Source organism: Balaenoptera musculus, chromosome 16, assembly GCF_009873245.2.
Source record: "Balaenoptera musculus isolate JJ_BM4_2016_0621 chromosome 16, mBalMus1.pri.v3, whole genome shotgun sequence".
Lineage (NCBI taxonomy): Eukaryota > Metazoa > Chordata > Mammalia > Artiodactyla > Balaenopteridae > Balaenoptera > Balaenoptera musculus.
The window spans coordinates 82,187,555-82,208,071 of record NC_045800.1 but is presented as its reverse complement, the minus strand read 5'-3'; the positions used below and the strand labels follow the sequence as shown (position 1 = coordinate 82,208,071).

Genomic DNA, 20,517 nt, shown 5'->3' with positions numbered 1-20,517 from the left:
CCTACCACATAGTGAAGAGTAAACAAATAAAGCTGCAATACTGTACAATCGTAATTATTAGGAGGAAGAGGAAACGGCCTGCGAATACATTGTGAATGCGACTAAAAGTGTCTGCACATTCGATCATAAGGTCCCTCTCGTGTGTGATCAAACTGATCAGGGTTACATTTTGGGAAAAAAATTACTTGTAATACAATGGGCATAAAGCACATTGTCATGTACTCAACCAGTTAGAAACTAACAGGAAGCACGAGAAATTGGAAAAAGAGAATTAAAACAAAGAATTCCCTAGTTATCAAGAAACACATATCTCACTTTGTCCATCAAGAAAAACAATTCCAAGTACAAAGCAGGTTTGGTTTTGTGTTTTATATCTGACTAGCATGAATCAGTCCACAAGAAACCAAGGTGCTGGACCCATCAAATTAAGGGCCAAATCCTACTTGGTTCAAGTGATGGATTCAGGGGGAACAGAAAACTAAGAGTTCTCCCAGGCTTGGGAGGAGGAGGCCGAGGAACCAGTAGGACTGCCTCTGGGACACAAGGAGAAAGGGTGGTTTATGTGATGGAATTTGCCCCGCCTGCCCTAAGCCCTTAGTGACCTCAACAAATTCTCATACCCTCTGGGGCCATATAAAATCCCACAAACCATCTTTCTACACATCTTTTTTTGCTATGAATAAAGTACACCAAAATGTACATGTCTAAATGCATTCATTTATCCACTGAAATGTGTGTATTAAGTGCCTAGAATGTGCCAGACATCCTGGAGGGGGCAGAGTTCCACAGTCATCTCAGCTCTCTAGTATCATAGTAAATGAACCTTGTATTAGAGCTACTTGTATGTACTTTTTTCCTCTCCCATTAGATTACAAACTCCTGAAGGGGAAGGGCTGCATTTTAATCATCTTGTTTTCCTTGGCACGTAACAGAGGGCTCCACTTACAGAAATTACCCAATAAACATCTACTGAACCAAATCACCCTCCAGGACACATGGGACAGGGGAACTCACGGTCTCTCTCCCCTGAGGTCTTCAGATTTTAAGACTGCCTGCCTGAGGTGGCTAAACCTTTCTAAATCTGGCTGCTAGATTTAGATATGGAATGAAATGTTTTTAAACATAACCTGGGAAATATTAACCTACCGTTAAATGCTATGAAGATAAGCAGCAAAAAAGACAACCTTGAGGAAGAGATGTGAGATCACCTGAACGTTTTCTGTACAGGCTAATGCATTTCTCGACGTCCAAGCCACTTCAGAGTTCCAACTCGCTCTTGACATCCTGATCCTGACACCACATGGCAATGCTGTTGTCCGCAAGCAAATGACCTCCCCCCAGCGCTGTTCCCCTCGTAGAGAGATCTAACCTAGAAACTAGGATGCTTCTTCAGAAACTTGGACAGGACGATGAGGAACTTACCAGTCTGAGAACATTTTAAGTAAATGGAGATAAATGATGGCCCCCCCAGAGGTCCATAGAGTCCTCGGAGTCTACTGGCCGTAACAAAACTGGCCAAGAAGGAAAAAGGACAGGATCACAAGGAAGCCTAGCACCACCCTGCCTATATTTATTTTCATTCCAGAAAGGTAGAAGGTTGAAGGTGAAGCTGAGAGCAGAGAGGGGAGGAACAAGATCGTCCCGGCATCAAAACAGCAGCTTTCTGAGGCCGAAGGAGTTAAAAACTCTTACCAGAAATCTGAAAGATGGATGAAATGCACACCACTATCACACTATGGTACCGGCTGTCTTGGAAAATTTTATTCATCTTTGGAAGAATAAGAATTTGGAGCTCAGTTCCAATTTTTCTGCATAATCCCCTAATGATAATAATTGACTTATCCCACAGAACGAGTCTTCTAATCCTCTGATAAACAAGCTTCTAAGCCTGTATGAAGGTTAAATAAGTCCTAACATCATCAGTGAGAAATGAGGACATGGAATGATAAAAGTATCTGTACAGGATTATGCAAGGAGTACAGCATCTTCTCCGTTCTGATGCTATGACAGAATTTACAAATTACAGTGTTCTCATTACGTATAAATTTGTGCGAGAATAAAGGGCCTTGCAAAAGGCAAAATAAAAGAACCAAAGCAAATGAACTCCACTTATATATTTTTTTTTAACAACACATATGTTGTACAGATTTGTGATATCACCTTTAACTGGGGTATAATTATAACCCATGTTAAAATAGCCCTAAAAGGATTTTCAACTCAGGATTTTCTAATGGATCCACATCATAAACAACTAAACAGTTGAAAGAAAAAGAAAGAAGAAGAGGGGGAGGGGAGGGGAGGCGGGAGGGGAGGGGAGGAGAGGAGAGGAAGAAAACTAAGAATTGGCAAAAAATAGTTGTTTGATTTGTGTGACAAAGGGCTAATATCTGAATAAAGAAGTTTGAAAAAAAAATCAGTACATGTAATAATTCAAAAGTGGGCCAATGAAATACAAGTGGCCAATAAACATGTAAAGGTGTCTAACTTCAGCATTCATTTTTAAAAAAAGAACATAAATATTAAGACAGTGAAATAGTTTTTACATTAAAATCAGAAACAAAACATTGAGATGTTCACTGTTGGTGAAGGCTAGAGGCTCACTCATAGGTCAGTGAAGGAATCATACGTGAGCACAAACTATCTGGAGGGCAATCTGGCAACACCGTTGACATTTTAAGTGTGTGTACTCAGTTGTACAAGTCTATATACAAACATTTTGTTAGGAATAACTAAGAAGCACCTCAATGTCCTCCAACAGGGATTAGTTAAATAAATTATAGTCTTATCTACACAATAAAAAACAATTCACCATTAAAAAGAATAGGCAGGAACTACCTAAATGTTGACAATGAAAAGATGTCTACAAAATATTGGTAAGTGACCAAAAGCAACCAGAGAAACAGTACGTATTGACTAATCCCATTTTTGTTTTTTTGTTTCTGTTTTTTAAAAAGTGTGCATGGAGATTTCAAAGGTCTATCAATAGAGATTGCCTTTGGCGAGTGAGATTACAGGGGGGATTTCTGTGTTGTCTGAACTGAATACATCTATAAATCTAAAAACTAAAGCACATAATTTTTGACAAAATGAAGGATGCTTAAAATTATATCATGAGCATGTGTCACAAACGTTTATACGGTGGTATATTCTATAATAAACCCACACCATCGCTCATCAGAATTAGCCGTAAAGAAATTAATCTGGAGACCACGGCCTCTAGGTTAGCTGCTGTACACACCGACTAGAGAAAACCTAGAAAGGGTTCGTTCCAGACAGCAGCCATCTCCCCAAGGTACTGGGAAGTGCAGTAAAGGACAGAGGAGAGTCAAAGCCGTGTCTAGGCCGCAGGAGGTGCCCCTGGTTGGCGGCAGGCTGGTGTCAGAATGAACTCATCACCGGCTTCCGCAGGGACAAGCCCAGCTGAACAAAGGGAGGGTCTTTCTTTTATTTATTTATTTATTTATTTATTTATTTATTTATTTATTTATTTATTTTTGGCTGCGTTGGGTCCTCGTTGCTGCACGTGGGCTTCCTCTAGTTGTGGCGAGCGGGGGCTACTCTTCGTTGTGGTGCGCAGGCTTCTTATTGTGGTGGCTTCTCTTGTTGCGAAGCACGGGCTCTAGGCGCGCGGGCTTCAGTAGTTGTGGCACACAGGCTCAGTAGTTGTGGCTCACGGGCTCTAGAGCGCAGGCTCCGTAGTTGTGGCGCATGGGCTTAGGGGTCTTTCCTTAAAACAAACCGAGGTAACACTTCCTGTGCTTCTTGCGCTGAAATGTAAGTTATCTCCCTCTATCGCTGTCCCCCCTCAGGATTTACTCTGCCTCCAAAGCGTTCATTAGCACTCAGCCAAGTCACCGAAGCCACATTTAAGAGGGAACAGCCTTTTCAGGCTAAGAGGCTCTACTATCGGTTCCCTGATTCCTCCTCTTCTCTCTCCTACCACTGCTTTCACAATTTCACCATTCAACATACATATATACATATATATCACGTATTTATAATTTGTGATAAGGAAGCATAGGATGGATATCTACTCTCTCCTCCAATAATACCTTGCCACCATGTAAGTGCTTGCCCACTTAAAAACATTTTTAAATGCAGGCTCTCAGACCACAGACTTCAAAATGCACCTACACACATAAACGACAGAGGCTGCAGAAATAAAGATGATCAAGAGATGTGACAACTAAATGCAGGACCTGACCCTAGACTGGACCCGTGTGGAGGCGGAGCACCGGGCAGGACACTTTGCGTCAGATGACACCCCTGGAACACAAATTATAGATGAGCTGTAAATAACGCATCAGTATTGAATGATCCGAAGAGGATCACTGAACTATTAACTAAGTGAATCTCTCTATTTCTAGGAAATACACACAAGTACTTGGAGGGTAAAGGGCCGTGATGGATGTAACTCGTTCTTAAACAGTGCGGAAGAAAACTGTGTGCGTGTGTGTGTGTGTGTACGCGCACGTGTAGACCGAGAGAGAAGAATGGTAATCCACTTTTGGTAATGCAGGGCCAGAGACCAAATGTGCCAGGGGATGGTTACTTCTGACAGCTCTTTCACAAACCCACCTGATCTCCTGCTGTTACAGAAAACACAGCATTTGTGAGCACGCACACACAGGAAGGGAGCCCTGGCTCTGCCTTTATTCTGTGTCTGAGGGAAGCATCTAGGTGACCCCAGGCAGAGCCAGCTGGAACTCAGGCAGGAAGCCCTGGTCCTCTTCACCTCTCCCTCCGTCGCCTCCTGGCCCCTCCCTCCATCACCATCTTCTCCGTGCAGGTCTCCCCTTCCCCCCACCATGCCACACAGCTCCAGCAGGGGAGCAGCGCTCTACCCACCATTAAGCTCACACTGTCCCTTTCATCTCAGGGACACTCCGTGTAGAGATGCACAACGCAATTTCTAAAACCATATCCTCTTACACACATCAAGGGACACTCACAGGAACTCGCTAGCGACCCCTTCTGAGGCCTGAAATTTAGGCAACTCCAAGCCAAACGGGCTTTCTAAAGCTCACCCCTGTCCGCTGAGGAGGAACAAATCAGAACTGCGGGCTTCCCTGGTGGCGCAGTGGTTAAGAATCCGCCTGCCAACGTAAGGGACACGGGTTCGAGCCCTGGTCCGGGAAGATCCCACATGCCGCGGAGCAACTAAGCCCGTGCGCCACAACTACTGAGCCTGCGCTCTAGAGCCCGCAAGCCACAACTACTGTGTCCACGTGCCGCAACTACTGAAGCCCACGCACCTAGAGCCCGGGCTCCGCAACAAGAGACGCCACCGCAGTGAGAAGCCCACGCACCACAACGAAGAGTAGTCCCTGCTCACCGCAACTAGAGAAAGCCTGTGCGCAGCAACGAAGACCCAATGCAGCCAAAAATAAATAAATAAAAAATAAAGTATAGAATCTTAAAAAAAAAAAAAAAAAACATTCAATCCGCAAGCCAAGGGGAACAGAAACAATCTTTTTTGAAAAGCCCATGCATGGGACACATAAGCCCATTTTCAAGCTGGAGGCAGCGTGGGGGTAAGGATGGCTCTGCAGGTCTGGCCTTCCTGGCTGGCTTACCTCAGCGGTGGCAGCAGGTTCCTGCACACACGGCCAAGAGCAAGATCCTGCAAGAGAGGAAAGAGACCCAGCTCAGACCCACAGGAAAACTCCTGCTCAGTGGCTTTCAGAGCGTGATCTGAGGTCCCGGGGGGCTCCCAAGACCCTTCCGGGGGTCCACGGGTCAAAGCCATCTTCACCAGGACACCAAGTGCAGCAGAGTCTCCCAGAGGCTGACACATCATGGTGTAAAGAGAGAGAGGGATCTAGCTTATACTCTGACACCAGATATTTAAGAGATTTGCAAAAATGGAAAATGAGGCCATTCTGTTCATTAATTCCTTTGGTTTTGGAAACAGTGATTTTCATAAGGTATTTATTTATAATAAGATGTACATGGCTTACTGCCATTTTAAATGAATTAAGAAATATTTTAAAACGTCTCAATTTTAGTTCTAATATCGTAAGTATCAGTAGAGATAAGCTACATAATCAAAAGCTCCTTGGGATCCTGAGTAATTTTTAAGCGTCAAGGGGGCCCAAGACCAAAATGTTGAGAACTGCTGCCCCAGGCGGCTATTTTGGTACTCACTTCTATTAAACAGCATCTGCTTGGAAGAACAGAAGTGGCCAGTATTAGGTACACAGCACTATGTGCCAGGCACCCTACTAAATACTTTGTGTATGTCATTTCCAAACTCACAATCCTCTTAAAAAAAAAAAAAAAATCCAAGAGAACTATATTCACCATCCTGTGATAAGCCATAATGGAAAAGAACATAAAAAAAAGAATGAAGGGGGCTTCCCTGGTGGCGCAGTGGTTGAGAATCTGCCTGCCAATGCAGGGGACACGGGTTCGAGCCCTGGTCTGGGAAGATCCCACATGCCGCGGAGCAACTGGGCCCGTGAGCCACGATTACTGAGCCTGCGCATCTGGAGCCTGTGCTCTGCAACAAGAGAGGCCGCGATAGTGAGAGGCCCGCGCACCGCGATGAAGAGTGGCCCCCGCTCGCCACAACTAGAGAAAGCCCTCGCACAGAAACGAAGACCCAACACAGCCATAAATAAATTAATTAATTAATTAAGAATGAATATATATGTACAACTGAGTCATGTGGCTGTACAGCAGAAATCAACACAACACTGTAAATCAACTATACTTCAATAAAAAAAAAATAAAGAGGAAAGAAAAAAAATCCAGCCTTTCTGCCCCCCTGGAGTGGAGACGGGTGCTCTAAGGACTGGTTACTTGTCCAAAGTCAGGAAGTCACAAAGAGCAGGGCATGAACTCAAGTCAGCCTGGCTCCTAAGATCATGATCTTTTACTACATCCTTTTTTAAAAATAGGAATCATGAGAATTTCTGCAAACTAAACTGGAGCAAAGTGGCTGGGGCCCACTCTCCCACATGACACTGGACAGACTCAGGATGCGACAATGCAAGTGCACAGTTTGGATGAAACGTCACTGACCAGGCTTCTCTGCTGCCTGCAAAAGACACACCCCTCCAAGTCCAGTTTACATCTCTTGTCTCCCTCACAGTATAACCGGTGTCCCTGATATATCATAGGGTGACCTATCAAGAAGGCTATAATTGGCCTTGGCTTTAGAAAGCCCACCTTTTGCAATCTGTCTCAATTTTTATGAAACATGGAAACAGTGGGTGAAGATGTACTATTATTAGTCCTTCAACTGTAGCTGAATTTAAGCTTATGTGCAGGGAGGGAGGGAGTGGAAAGAAATTCTCACTGACAAAACTTGTGCAGCCAATACAAGCCATTCTGAGCTTAAAAATCTAAAGCATGGTATGGTGGGTTCCTCCAAAAAAAAAAAAAAAAAAAAATTAAACCTAGAATTACCATATGATCCAGCAATTCTGCTTCTGGATATATACCCAAAAGAATTGCAAGCAGGGACTGAAACAGATATTTGTACCCCCTTGTTCATTGCAGCCCTATCTGCAATAGCTAAAAGGTAAAAACAACCCACGTGTCCATCAGATTATGGTTTATCCATCCATACAACAGAGTATCATTAAGCCTTTTAAAGGAAGGGAATTGGGACACATACTAAAACATGGGTGAACCCTGCCAAGTAAAATAAGCCAGTCACAAAAGGACAAATACTGTAGGATTCCACTTATATGAGGTCCCCAGAGGAGTCAAATTCATAGAGACAGAAAGTAGAATGGTGGTTGCCAGAAACTGGGGAGGGGGGATGGGGAGTTATTGTTTAATGAGTACAAAGTTTCTACTTGGGAAGAGGAAAATGCTCCAGAGATAGATGGTGGTGATGGCTGCACAACAATGTGAACGTAACTTAATGCCCCTGAACTGTACACTTAAAATGGTTAAAATGGTAAAATGTATGTTATATGTATCTTACCACAATTCAAAAATAGCATTCATCAAAAAGGTTTCCTGGGGCTTCCCTGGTGGCGCAGTGGTTGAGAATCTGCCTGCCAATGCAGGGGACATGGGTTCGAGCCCTGGTCTGGGAGGATCCCACATGCCGCGGAGCAACTGGGCCCGTGAGCCACAATTACTGAGCCTGCGCGTCTGGAGCCTGTGCTCCGCAACAAGAGAGGCCGTGATAGTGAGTAGTGAGAGGCCCGCGCACCGCGATGAGGAGTGGCCCCCGCTTGCCACAACTAGAGAAAGCCCTCGCACAGAAGCGAAGACCCAACACAGCCAAAAATAAATAAATAAATTAATTAATTAATTAAAAAAAAAAAAAAAGGTTTCCTAACATCAAGCAATCAGAAAAGAATACATTAATGGGTATCTTATGTTACGGTTTCAACCTTCACTAAATGTATTAAATCCACCCAAGCATTCGTCCACGCAGCAAATGTCCACCGACTGCGTCCTGGTCCTTAGCTCCTGTGTTAGGAGCTGGTGAAGGAGACAGTCAAGGCTCTACCTTGGAGCACACCCACCAAGGCACCCAGACATAGTACTCCATACACCAAAAAGCACCCTGGGGCAGCCTACATGGCAGACGCAGCCCCGCACTACAGATGTTAAATGTTTCTTGCTAACAAAGCATGCACTTGCACAATTAAAAAAGAAAAATTCAAGTCCTCTAAGCGTCACTATTTTTCAGAGTTTTAGGCATCATCTTTTCTTCTCTAAAGAGGCTCTCTGTTTTCTACGGGTTTTTTTATGCTGATCTATTATAAAACCCTCAACTTTAGTTTACGAAATAAGTCTTTAAAAATCCTACTGATTGGGGGTGGCGGGGTGGGATGAACTGGGAGATTGGGATTGACATATATACCCCAATATGTATAAAATGAATAACTAATAAGAACCTGCTGTATAAAAAAATAAATTAAATTAAAAATTTGTTTTTAAAAATCCTACTGATTAAACAGTCTGTGTTTCATGACTAAATATCGTGTAGTTAATTTCCCTTCTCCAGCAGAGAGGCTTTAAATTTTGTGGTAATACCCCTCACACAATGAATGCAACTCTGTAAAAGGCACTTTTCCTTCCTTTGTTACAGCAAACATCCTGGAAACAATTAATGCCCTGCTCCTTTAACCAACTGCTTTTGTTTATCGACAGGAAGGGAAACCACAAATCCTCCGAGTGGCATTGGGGACTCCAGAGTTTTGCTTCATTTCCTACCAAGCAGGTGGTTTATATGAGGCAACTAGCTATTGTTCTGGCTTTGGAGGAAAAAAAAAGAGTGCATTTTCTGCAGAGCAGGCTTCCCAAGCAGCAGACCTGGGGCTGGGGCCGTCGCAGAGCGTTAAGGAAGAGGGACCGTCCTCCTCCCCCCACCTCCACCCCGCTCCTCAGGGAGGCACCTCACACCTCAACAGGAAGCTCTGCCAGAAAACCAGATCTGCAGACACACAGAGGCCTGGCCCTTTGTCCTGACAAGCAGGTTCTTCAGCTGTTTCCCCAGCGAATCCAGGTTCTGAGAAAGTGAAGGCAAATATTTTCTTTCCACTGAGAAGAATACAAATATTCCCTCCACCTCAAAAAATCACCGTTTCTCCGTCGACTGTTAGGACAGGCCTGCTAGTTCTCAGGGCAGGCAAGAAAGGCCAAGTTTTAGTCTCGTTTTTTGTCCTAAAAATAAACATTCCTTTCAAAATGGTGAGATGTCTCCGAGGGGGTCAAAGTGGTCGGCGCTGATTTCTGTTCGTGCACCTGTGACCTTTGGCGACGTGCAAGAGGGGTACCACCTCTCCCCGCATCCCGGCCAGCGGGAAGGAGCACCTCCCCCAAATCCATGAGGCGAAGTCACACCTCCCCATCAGCATGAGGCCAGGAACCCGAGCCCAGACCTCACCCACGCCAGAAGCACAGCCCACGCGGATATGCACCCAGGGCCAGGTTCAAATAGCTTATCGTATCAGGAGAGAATTTCTGAATCGCGGGGGATTCTCCAGAGTATGCCATTTGCTCCAGGAAATGCATTCTGGAAACCAGCTCACCTGTCAATGCCCGATGTTCAACACCAGCGACCACTCACCAGCACCGGTAACCGGGCTTGACTGCTTCAAATAGTTGTACTCAGAAAGACAGACGCACACACACACACCACACGGAGCCCCAGCGGTCTCTGAAAGCAGTGTCCCATCTATTTGAAGGTCTACTTCTACGCTGGTGTCTAAATCGTGGAGAAGATGTCAGCTCAGCTTTAAACTATGTTACAAACCTGGACGTCTGCCCACTAGGAGAGGTCCGTTTTCACTGCGAATCAGGTCAGCGCCATGAGACTCTCCACATGGGTGGGGCTGCCTCTCACGGAGATGTTTCCCTCTGTGATTTCACTTTGGCCCAACATAAAGCACTGCTGTCACTCAAGTATTGTTTGGTTTTTTCTTTGGTGGCTGTTGTGTATGTATATATATATATATATTTTTTTTTTTTAAATTGTGCTAAGAACACTTAACATGAGATCTACCCTCTCAACAAATGTTTAAGAGCACAATACAATACTCTGAACTGCAGGCAGGACGCTGTAAAGCAGGCTCTAGAACTTATTCCTTGTACATAACTGAAACTTCATACCCATTGGACAGTGACCCCTGCCCCCCCCCCAGTTCCCCACCTGCGCAGCCCGTGGTAACCACCATCCTACTCTGTACTCTGAGTTTGATGATTTTAAGCGGAATCACTCAGCACTTCTCCTCCTGTGTCTGGCTTATTTCACTGGGCATAACGTCCTCCAAGTTCATCCACGCTGTCACACAGGACAGGATGCCCTACTTTTTTAAGGCTGAATAATATTCCACTGTACATGTACCCTGGTGGTTTTTTAAGTTGGGTAGAGGTAATAAGAAGGGAGAAAGAAACTGGAAACAGAGCCCCTTCGAAGGTACTTTAACATTTAACAATATTTACTTAGCACCTCCGGCGCCCAAACCCGTCCCTAAACGCTGTCCCTGTAGGAGTTGCTGCCACCTGAAGCTTTCTGCCTAACAGAGGGGGCCAACCTCTCCACAGAAGATGGGGACCAAGTGTCCAAAGAATATCGTGGAAGACGTCTCCAGCAGGTACTGTGAGGGGTCCAAGGAGGAGGCCAAATCGTACCTGGGAGGAGAGAAACGGGGAAGAAAGGGGTAGAGCAGGTAACACTGGAGCACCTGGACCACAGCAAAGGTGTGGAGAGTCAGGGGGCAGGGGGAGCTCTGTCCCTTCACCCCTCAATTTTGTCAGGAAGGTACATACCTATCCAGCTTTCAGGCAGGCCTTCCTCTCCTCCATCCCAGCCCAAGGGGGAGTCAGGAAGAATCTAGGATTGGATGCCTCCCCACACCACACAGAGAACTCCATCAGCCCTGTAACACCGCTCCTCAGAGAGAATTCCATCAGGCCCTAAACACTGTGCTTTTGTGTCTAGACTCTAGACTCCAGGAGGGCAGGGACCAGGTCCGGTTCACGACTGCATAGCCAGTACTAAGCACTGTGCTTTGCGCTTTAAAAGCACCTGAAGAATATTTCCCAAAAAGAGAAGAAAGAAGGGAGAGGTAGCGGGAGGGGGAAAGAAGGGAAAAGGCAGGCAAGGAAAAGGAAAGGGAAAAGCCGTCCGCAGAGACTTGAGAGCCGCTGAGGATAAGAACGGGGGGTAGGTGTGTGCCTAAAGAAGGAACACTGGGCGTTTCCAAACGGAATTCCCACGGCACAGGCTGAGCCACAGGAAATCACCAATACCCTGCCTCGCTGACCTGAAATAGCAGCTCGTGATTCAACCTAATATCCATCTCCTCCTCCGTGGGCTGGCCTGTTCCATGCCTACCTCTATCACAATGGCTTGTCTGGGGACAAGGCCAGCCTTACCCATCTCTCTGTGCCCCATCAGCCAACTGCCACATGAATGACCCACCAGCACCTCTCCCTCAACGTACAGAAGAGAGTTCCCATGCTTCCCGCAATCCTCCCCGACCACCCCTGCTCCCAACCTGGGTAACAGCCCCGTCCTCCCTCACGTGCCCTCTCGTGCCACCTGAGCCATGGAGCCGCAGAGTCTGTCTGCCCAGCACCACCTCTTCTGGCTCTGGGCGGAACCCCCTGCCCCTGGGCCGCTCAGAGCACCTCCCTGCCACCGCATCAGTGGCTAGATCAGGGGGCAGAACCAAAGCGAGCCGTCTCCATCTTTTCTAGGATAATGCAGGGATCTCGGGAGATGGACGTCGGTTGCCACTGAGGATGCTAGGCCAGGAGGATGTGAGCTGCTGGCCGCCATCCTGGTGATCCCACGGGAAGGGCTGAAGAACTCAGCAAAGCAGAGAAGGGGAGTCCAGATACAAGACAGAAAGGGTCTCCGGGCCAATGCTGGAGCCCCGGATCCAACAGTGTCTAAAGCATGTTCCTCCCAGACCTCCCAGTTACTGGACCTTTCTTTTTCTGCCTAAGAAGGTTTAAGCTGGGTTTCTGTCGCTCATAACCAACGGCCCAGATGAATACACCTATTCAAAACTGCACCGTGCATAACTTCAATCTTGAAATAGCCTTCAAATAAGTCCATAAGGTGGAGCCAAGCACCTTTGACCTGAAAAGCACAGCATGCAGTAAATGACCTTTCCCAAATAAATATACCACCCCCCTGCAAGGTCTCCTGGTTTGGTCCCTTTTATCAAGATGTTCCCATCACCCAATACACCCAGCAGCCTTCACCGTCACAAAGCTTTCTCAGACATTTCCAGGGGGAAAACGTTTTCGAGAAAAACTTCCTAGACAGTGTCTTCCTCTCTATGCCTCCCAAAGACCATTACTTGTACCTTTTGCTTTTGCTCTAAACTAACATTTTTCAGTTCGCCTCATATGTGATTTCTTTACAAATAATTCACTTGTGAGTTTTTAATGAGCAGAAGCCTTAGGCATAACAGGTAATCAATGAATAGTTGGTGAAACGAATAATCACAAGCAGGAGAGCTTACATTTGCTGACGATGATGGTACAATTAATTCAAAGTCTGTATCCCTTTCCCATAAATTTATTCCATTAATTTTTCTCTGAACTTTGAAGAGGAAATAACTAAATTACCATGACTATTGGGATGGCCTTGATGTGGTGGAGGCAATACTCTGGGCTCTTTCAGTATTTTCCACAAATAAGATAAATAAGGAAGGCTCTTGGGAGCCAATACACCCGTGCTAATTAAAGCTAAAAAGCTCGACCTGCCCCACAAACACCATAAAGTCCAAACTCTCAGCCATGGCAACCAAGCCACCGGCAATCTCTCCAGCCATCCTTCCAGGTCCCTGTCCTGCCACCCCTGCTCACACATCCAGAGAGTAGTTTTTCAGATTGCTTAGGGAGATGGTGGACCAGCAAAAAGTCCTGCCGTTGTTTGGTGAACACCCCTATCCTTGACCCAGTGTGTAAAACATAACGAATAATAATATAATTTTAACGTGGGAGCCAGGAACAATTTTACTAGCAGAAAGACGTACGTGATGAATTCATGTGTGTTCCCACAAGCATACCTATCCAGGAAAAAAATAAATAAATAGGACATTGAACTTGGCATGCACACCTGCAGAGGTTCTTCCATGATCACTGGCTAGTCTGCTTTATCATCTGCATGTAGACAAGGAAGACATTACAAATAAGAAAATGTCATTCCTTAAAGTGGTGATTTATGTTCATTATCTTTTTTTAAATTTACTTCATTGAAATATAGTTGATTTACAATGTTGTGTTAATTTCTGCTGTAGAGCAAAGTGATTCATTTATACATATATGTACATATTCTTTTCCATTGTGGTTTATCACAGGATATTGAATATAGTTCCCTGTGCTATACAGTAAGACCTTGTTGTTTATCCATTCTATATATAATAGTTTGCACCTGCTAATCCCAAACTCTCAATCCATTCCTCCCCCTCCCCCTCAGCAACCACAAGTCTGTTCTCTATGTCTGTGATTCTGTTTCTGTTTCATAGATAAGGTTCATTTGTGTCACATTTTAGATTCCACATATAAATGATATCATATGGGATTTGTCTTTCTCTTTCTGACTTACTTCGCTTAGTATGATAATCTCAGGTCCATCCATGTTGCTGCAAATGGCATTATCTCATTCTTTTTTATGGCTGAGTAATATCCCATTGTGTATATATACCGCCCCTTCTTTATCCATTCATCTGTTGATGAACATTTAGGTTGTTTCCATGTCTTGGCTATTGTGCTGCCGTGAATGATGTTCGTTACCTTAAGAGCTGAACATTGATCCAACCTCGGGAGCCGCCGTGACCAAGTGGAGCCCATGCACGGTCCTGTGGTTTCCTACACTCTCTACAGGTTGAACACAGTTCTAATGTAATGATGTTATGATGTCATTTTAAGACTGGGGGATCCTCTATTATGAAATAGTAGTTATTAAATCAATGAAGAAAGGAAAGAATAAAACAAATTTGTGAAATTCAAGTACCTTCTCTATTTTGAAAACAAGTACAATTAGCAATCATAATAAGCTAAGAAAGTCTATGGGAATTCCCTGGAGGTCCAGGACCCCTCGCCTTCACTGCCGAGGGCCTGGGTTCAATCCCTGATCGGGGAACTAAGATCCCGCAAGCCATGTGGCACAACCAAAAAAAAAAATGTCTGAATTCAAACAAAAGACTACTGGTGTCCATAAAAGGTAAAAGTGCCCCAAGTGATAACTTTGCTAGTAGTGCTGTCTCTGTTTTCCTACACTGAAAGAGCTAGAATCCAATAACAGATGAATTTCTTGAATCATACTTAAATTATTACTAACACAATATACAAGATGGAAATCTATGATGAGCTGGGCAAACCAGACAGAAAGAAAATGAGGGAGGGAAAATAAATTGGTATAGATTTGTCTATTATAGGCTTGACCACATCTAAAACAAAAGAAATAAATCTGACAGTGCAAAGTCACATAATAACTATGCTGTCATGTTTGGGGGGGAAAGAAAAGTATGACAGCTGATATGTATCAAATATTTACTAAGTGGTAAGGATGTATTTCATTTAAGCCCCATTACTTCAAATTGTTCAGATTTTAAACAATTCTTTATCTACTCAACGGAGATGTAGCGCTTTATTTTATATAGATAAAAACAGAAAATACAAAGCTAGCTCCTGTAACTGATACACAATTTGGAGAAAAAATACAATGAAGCCATTTGAAATGTAATAAAAGGGAATACCCTCTACCCATCCATTTAGGTTATACCCTGTATTCAAGAAAACATAACTTGTATCAGTTTTCTCAGTTCAATGTATCAGATCTTTAGATGACAGTTCTTATAATACAGTCAGCAAAATATACTTTTCTAGAGGCTGATGTTTATTTTCTAGCTAAGTCTCTGTACTTTCCCCAATAAAAAATGGTATTTTACAAACTTATCTACAGAAGTGATCATCATAGCGCCCCAGAGCAATACAGGCCATATTATACAAGCACACATGAAGAGGTACAGCTTCTTTCTAAGTAAAGTGGGGCGCCGGTTGGAGGGGGTGGGTGGGAGACAGGTCAAAGGTTGAGAATTTTGCATAAATGGAAAGTGATGCAAGAGGAATAATCTTTTTCTTTCATATCCCTTCTCCTCCTCTCTCTTCCGTACTATTTCTCTCACCTCCGAAATGTCTTTCCACTCCAAAGGGGCCAACAGCTTGACACCTGAGGCCCTGCTCACAAATAAAAGAGTAAATAAGTACAACAGTGAAACCACACAAAGAGAACAAAGGCAGAAAACCCGTCCTGGGAGACTCCTTCTCCATCACAAGGTTCCCTTCATCTTAATAACCTGACGAGGGAAAAAAGCAGAGAGGAGAGAATGCTGGTACAGACCGTGCAAATCACAGGGTTTGTAGAAATGGCAGAAAGCAAAGATGTGGGCTTGGTAGTAAGACAGCTATTGACTTTCACACACTCCGTACAGGCCTGCTGAACTGAATGAAATATTTCACAGGCTCAAAGTAAGAAAAACGTAGTGAGCAAGATTGGAAAAGGTGGTACCTCTACTCTGTAAAAATGATAATAGTAATAAAAAGAAAACGATGTAGGGAATAGAATTGGAATGATATTTCAAAACAAAAGGCCAACAGGAAATGAAGATAATATTTACTGAGCTTGGCTTCATCAGCTAATCCAGAAAAATCCCACAGGAAAGCAAAATGCAAGACTCGGTTCCTCCTCAAACCCTTGTCTGTTTTGCTCAGAACAGTGATGGGGCTGGGACAGGGGCTACAGTTTTGCCCACACCGTCCTCTGCTATTTGCTCGATCATGTGGGTCCTGTCTTTATCACCGTGAAATCAACTAAGAAGACAGTTGTAAAACAGAATGTCCAGGTTTCTCTCATCCACATCTTCAGGAGCAGACGTCCAATAAGGTATTTATTAATATTTCGTCGGACATTTTCATTTTATGTAGACATTATCATTTTATCTCCATGATTCCTCTGCGACTGGGGACCCCCCAATGGGATGAGCAGGGGAAGGAAACCAGTCCTCATCTCAGCAGGCTCTAGAAGACTTACTCTAATCTAAGTCTCCCCAGTTCACAGGAAGAGCGCCCTAAGTCATCACACAAAATCAGAGAACTGAAGAGAAAAATAAAATGGGGCGAAATACCAACTCACAAGTAACCAGCCATCGCGAATGACTTAAATGTCTTTATTTATATATACACAGACATACATATATATCATGCTCGTGTGTGTGTGTATACACACACACACGTCCAAAGGCAGTAATTCTAACCCGTAAAAGTATAAATTAGTCCTCACTATTACCGAGATAAACTTCTTTTAAGGTAGAACAAAGAAAAGCATTGAGCGACAGGACAAGGTACTCTTCTAGGCAGAGAAACCTCCCTCTTCTGCAAACACCCAGGAACAACACACTTCTGAAACCTCACACACAGAAAGCAGAGTAAACTGCCTAAACACTAACCACAAAGCAAAAACACTGGGAACACGGGAGTGAATGACACTGTCACACCCAGCAGAATTAATCTCATTACCAACTTGACGCCGTCCTTGATGCTGGGGCGCATCTCCCCACCAGGAAAAACACTTGTCGGCTTTTGAAGCTAAAACTGACAAATGCTGCAATTACTATTGCTGGAGGGGCTCTGCACAGCTGGGACAGGGACCTCGATGGAACGGGAAACAGACCTACGAAGGCCAGGGGACCAAGGAAGGCTACGGTATCACAGGAGAGCCTGGGACGGTAGGGGCTATGCGACTTAATATTTCTCAACGTTTTTGTTACCTTTATAACACAAGAAAAAAATAGACTTTGATGAATTTGATCTTTTAAAATTCCACTGAATTTATAAACCCATTACTCTCAGTCTAATTATTCCAAGTACTACCTATATTTCTTGAGTAACGTACCAGGCACTGATTTAGATGTTCAGGATGCATGAGCTGACGCCCCCAGTGAAAGCTCCTCTCTCCAGCACCTTGAAAGCCTTGCCTGCCCGCACACTGCCCAGCACGACATCTATGAGCCATCTCATTTCTGGAATCCTCAATTAGGACAAATCAGGTCTAGCTCCTGCCGCATTTAGCACCTTTCCCAAAGGTCATAAAGCAACGGTTCTCTAAAGTGTAAACTGTGGCCCTGCTGGCATCCTGGAGGCCCTTCAGTGGGATGTGTGAAGTAAAATAGTTGACTGGTGGGAAGCAGCAGCATAGCACAGGGAGATCGGCTTGGTGCTCTGCGACTTCCTAGAGGGGTGGGATAGGGAGGATGGGAGAGAGGCTCAAGAGGGAGGGGATATGGGGACATATGTATGCATATGGCTGATTTGCTTTGTTGTGCAACAGAAACTAACACGGTATTGTGAAGTGATTATACTCCAATAAAAATCCATTAAAAAAAAAAACGTTCATAATAACTCTAAGACACTATCTGCCTGTTTGCATCCAAGGCACAGAAGTAACAACATGTAAAACTGCTGGCACCTTAGCACAACCAAGGCAGTGGCACCAAACTGTACTAGTAACCATATCGCACAACTGCCGTTAAAATGAACCAACAGATGAACGGAGGGTCTCACTCAATGTCCTTGATGAAGAAGTAAAATAATTTTAACAAGGCACGGTCCTGGAGTGCGTGCTTGTCAACATTCTGTGTGATGAAAGGGGAGCGCACAGCAAAAGCCCCACGCTGCATGCAGCTGGGGTTTCCAGGAAAAGCACCCGTGAGACCAAGCTGTGGGGTGGATGAGCCACTTTTTCAAGAAACAACACCTTTCACTTGAAAGCATGATATACAAACTGGGATTATTCAGATATGGCTCTTTGGAAGACATTTTATAGAAAAGAAACAAAACGGGCCTGTTTTCAAGGAAAACACTGACAAAATAAGAGTCAAGATTTTCATGCAAAAACTGGGCTTTTGGAAAACTGGTGTGTCCACATCCACTGTGAAGCTGACAACTTCCCTATATTGTCTTTAGACTTTTCTCATTGGTGATATAATTTTTTTTTATATTGCAAAATGAAATGTATCAACATTTGCGAGATTTTCCAAATGACCAATGCGTGATATTCAAAATCATGAACAGAGTTTTAAAAGTTCATAGCTAGGGTTTCGGAATCTACATCTCAACCAACCTTTAAGAAACTACCACTTGTTTAGCATAGTATCAAAGAAGAATCCACATTTATCGAAAAAGAAATTAAAACACTCCCTCTTTGCATCTACATTATCTGTGTGAGGCTGTACTTTCTTCGTACATGGGAACCAAAACAATGTGATATCAGAATGAATGCAAATGCCAGATGAGACACACCAGCTGTCTTCTACTAAGCCAGATATTAGCAATATTTGCAAAAAATTATAAAACTTCTCAATAAGGTTTCTTTCGTTTTGGAAAATGGATACTTTCATAAAAATGGTATTTATATTAACATGTAGAAGGTTTATTATTTTTTTAATTCAATAATGATTTTTTAAATCTCTTGGGGTTTATTTCTAATGGGCTAAAATATCAATAGATATAAGTTACATAAATAAAAGCTCTTTGGAGTGCTCAATAATTTTCAAGAGTATAAAAAGGTTCTGAGAGTAAAACATTTTAAAAGGAACTTTTAGATGGCAACTCCCACAAGGAAACAAACTTGAGAAACAAAGAAAGCAGGTAAACTAACATTTCTTAGTCATCAGATGATAATGCAAAAAAAGCAGTTCTATTTTAATTCATTAGCCAAATACACATTTATTGAGGTTTCTCTTTAGGGACAGACAAATGGGTAAAGAATTTAAACATCTGGGTCTCCGTTAATCTCTTATAAATTTCCCAAATGACTAGTCTCGTGTGACAATACAGTCACCCTGTATGTAAATTCACGCAATTAGCTCACTGATACTTGTACATTCTCCCAAATTCACCAACATTCACTGCATTGTCTTTTGCCACCATTGGCTGAGACTTCTCGCTGAATTACTGATTTTCTGCCAATTAATTACCGTAGTAAGATTCAGTTGGGCTGATCTCTGTAGAACTATTTTTTTCCAGTCTCATTTCTCTTGTATCCTTTAGCGTCTGTTGGGGAATCAAAATAATTGGAAACCTAAGGATGAGACAGATACTGAATTCTAAAAATACCCTCGGCATAACTAACAAATAACCCAGTTGTCAGATACTTTATTGGGCAAAGACCTATTTTCCACTGGATTCCAGACTTTGCTGTTTTTCACTTAGATCTTCCCTCTGTTCTCTGACAATTCCACAACTTCACTAGGTGATCTTAGAATAAATCGGTTTTACTGAACCCAGCCCAAGACTGGTAAGAATGCTCATATACTCTCACTCATAAAAGTGGAATGCTTGAGGTACAAGAATAGTAAGACAGAAAATTCATTATCTTAGGAAAGCATGAGTCTCAGAGAAGGAAAAAGAGTTTCTAATTCCTGAAACAATACTTGTGCAGCTAGATGGGACACTCTTGCAGCAGCTCAAAACTCACCTACTCTAGGACTGGGACTCCCAAGCAAAAGAGGAAGTTCATCTCTGCACAAGCAATGGCTTCCTCTGCAGGCCTCTACGGCCCGCCTGGAAGTACCCGCAGTCCAGGGACGCAAGACCCGTGCAGGCCTGCAACATCGTCTGTTCATCCCCCCGGGAAAGAAGATCCCCGGACACCTTACGGGACCACACAATGGGTCAGGACACCGTCCTCGTGTCCCCATTCCCACACTCTCCCATCCATATCTCGAGGGTTCTATCAGGCCAGCTATTCAGAGCCTCAAGAATTTATCTTAAGAATGCCCATCATGACGCTTTTTTTTGGGGGGTGGGGGGCTGCATTGGGTCTTTGTTGCTGTGCGCGGGCTTTCTGTAGTTGCGGCGAGCGGGGGCCACTCTTTGTTGCGGTGCGTGGGCTTCTCATTGCGGTGGCTTCTCTTGTTGTGGAGCACAGGCTCTAGGTGCGCGGGCTTCAGTAGTTGCGGCACGCGGGCTCAGTAGTTGTGGCGCGTGGGCTTAGGTGCTCCGCGGCATGTGGGATCTTCC

At 44.0% G+C, this 20,517-nt stretch overlaps 1 protein-coding gene across 7 annotated transcripts in view; it reads right to left on the bottom strand.

The window, feature by feature from the left end:
- The window catches only part of SIPA1L2 (signal induced proliferation associated 1 like 2), a 219,495-nt gene that overhangs the window by 162,572 nt on the left and 36,406 nt on the right, over nucleotides 1–20,517 (bottom strand). The window contains exon 2 of one of the 7 annotated variants that reach the window (XM_036828106.1): nucleotides 5,577–5,623. The exons of the other annotated variants lie outside the window; for them this stretch is intronic. The gene's annotated coding sequence lies outside the window, so the exon portion shown is untranslated. The remainder of the gene's footprint in view (nucleotides 1–5,576; nucleotides 5,624–20,517) is intronic. 7 annotated transcript variants of the gene reach the window in all.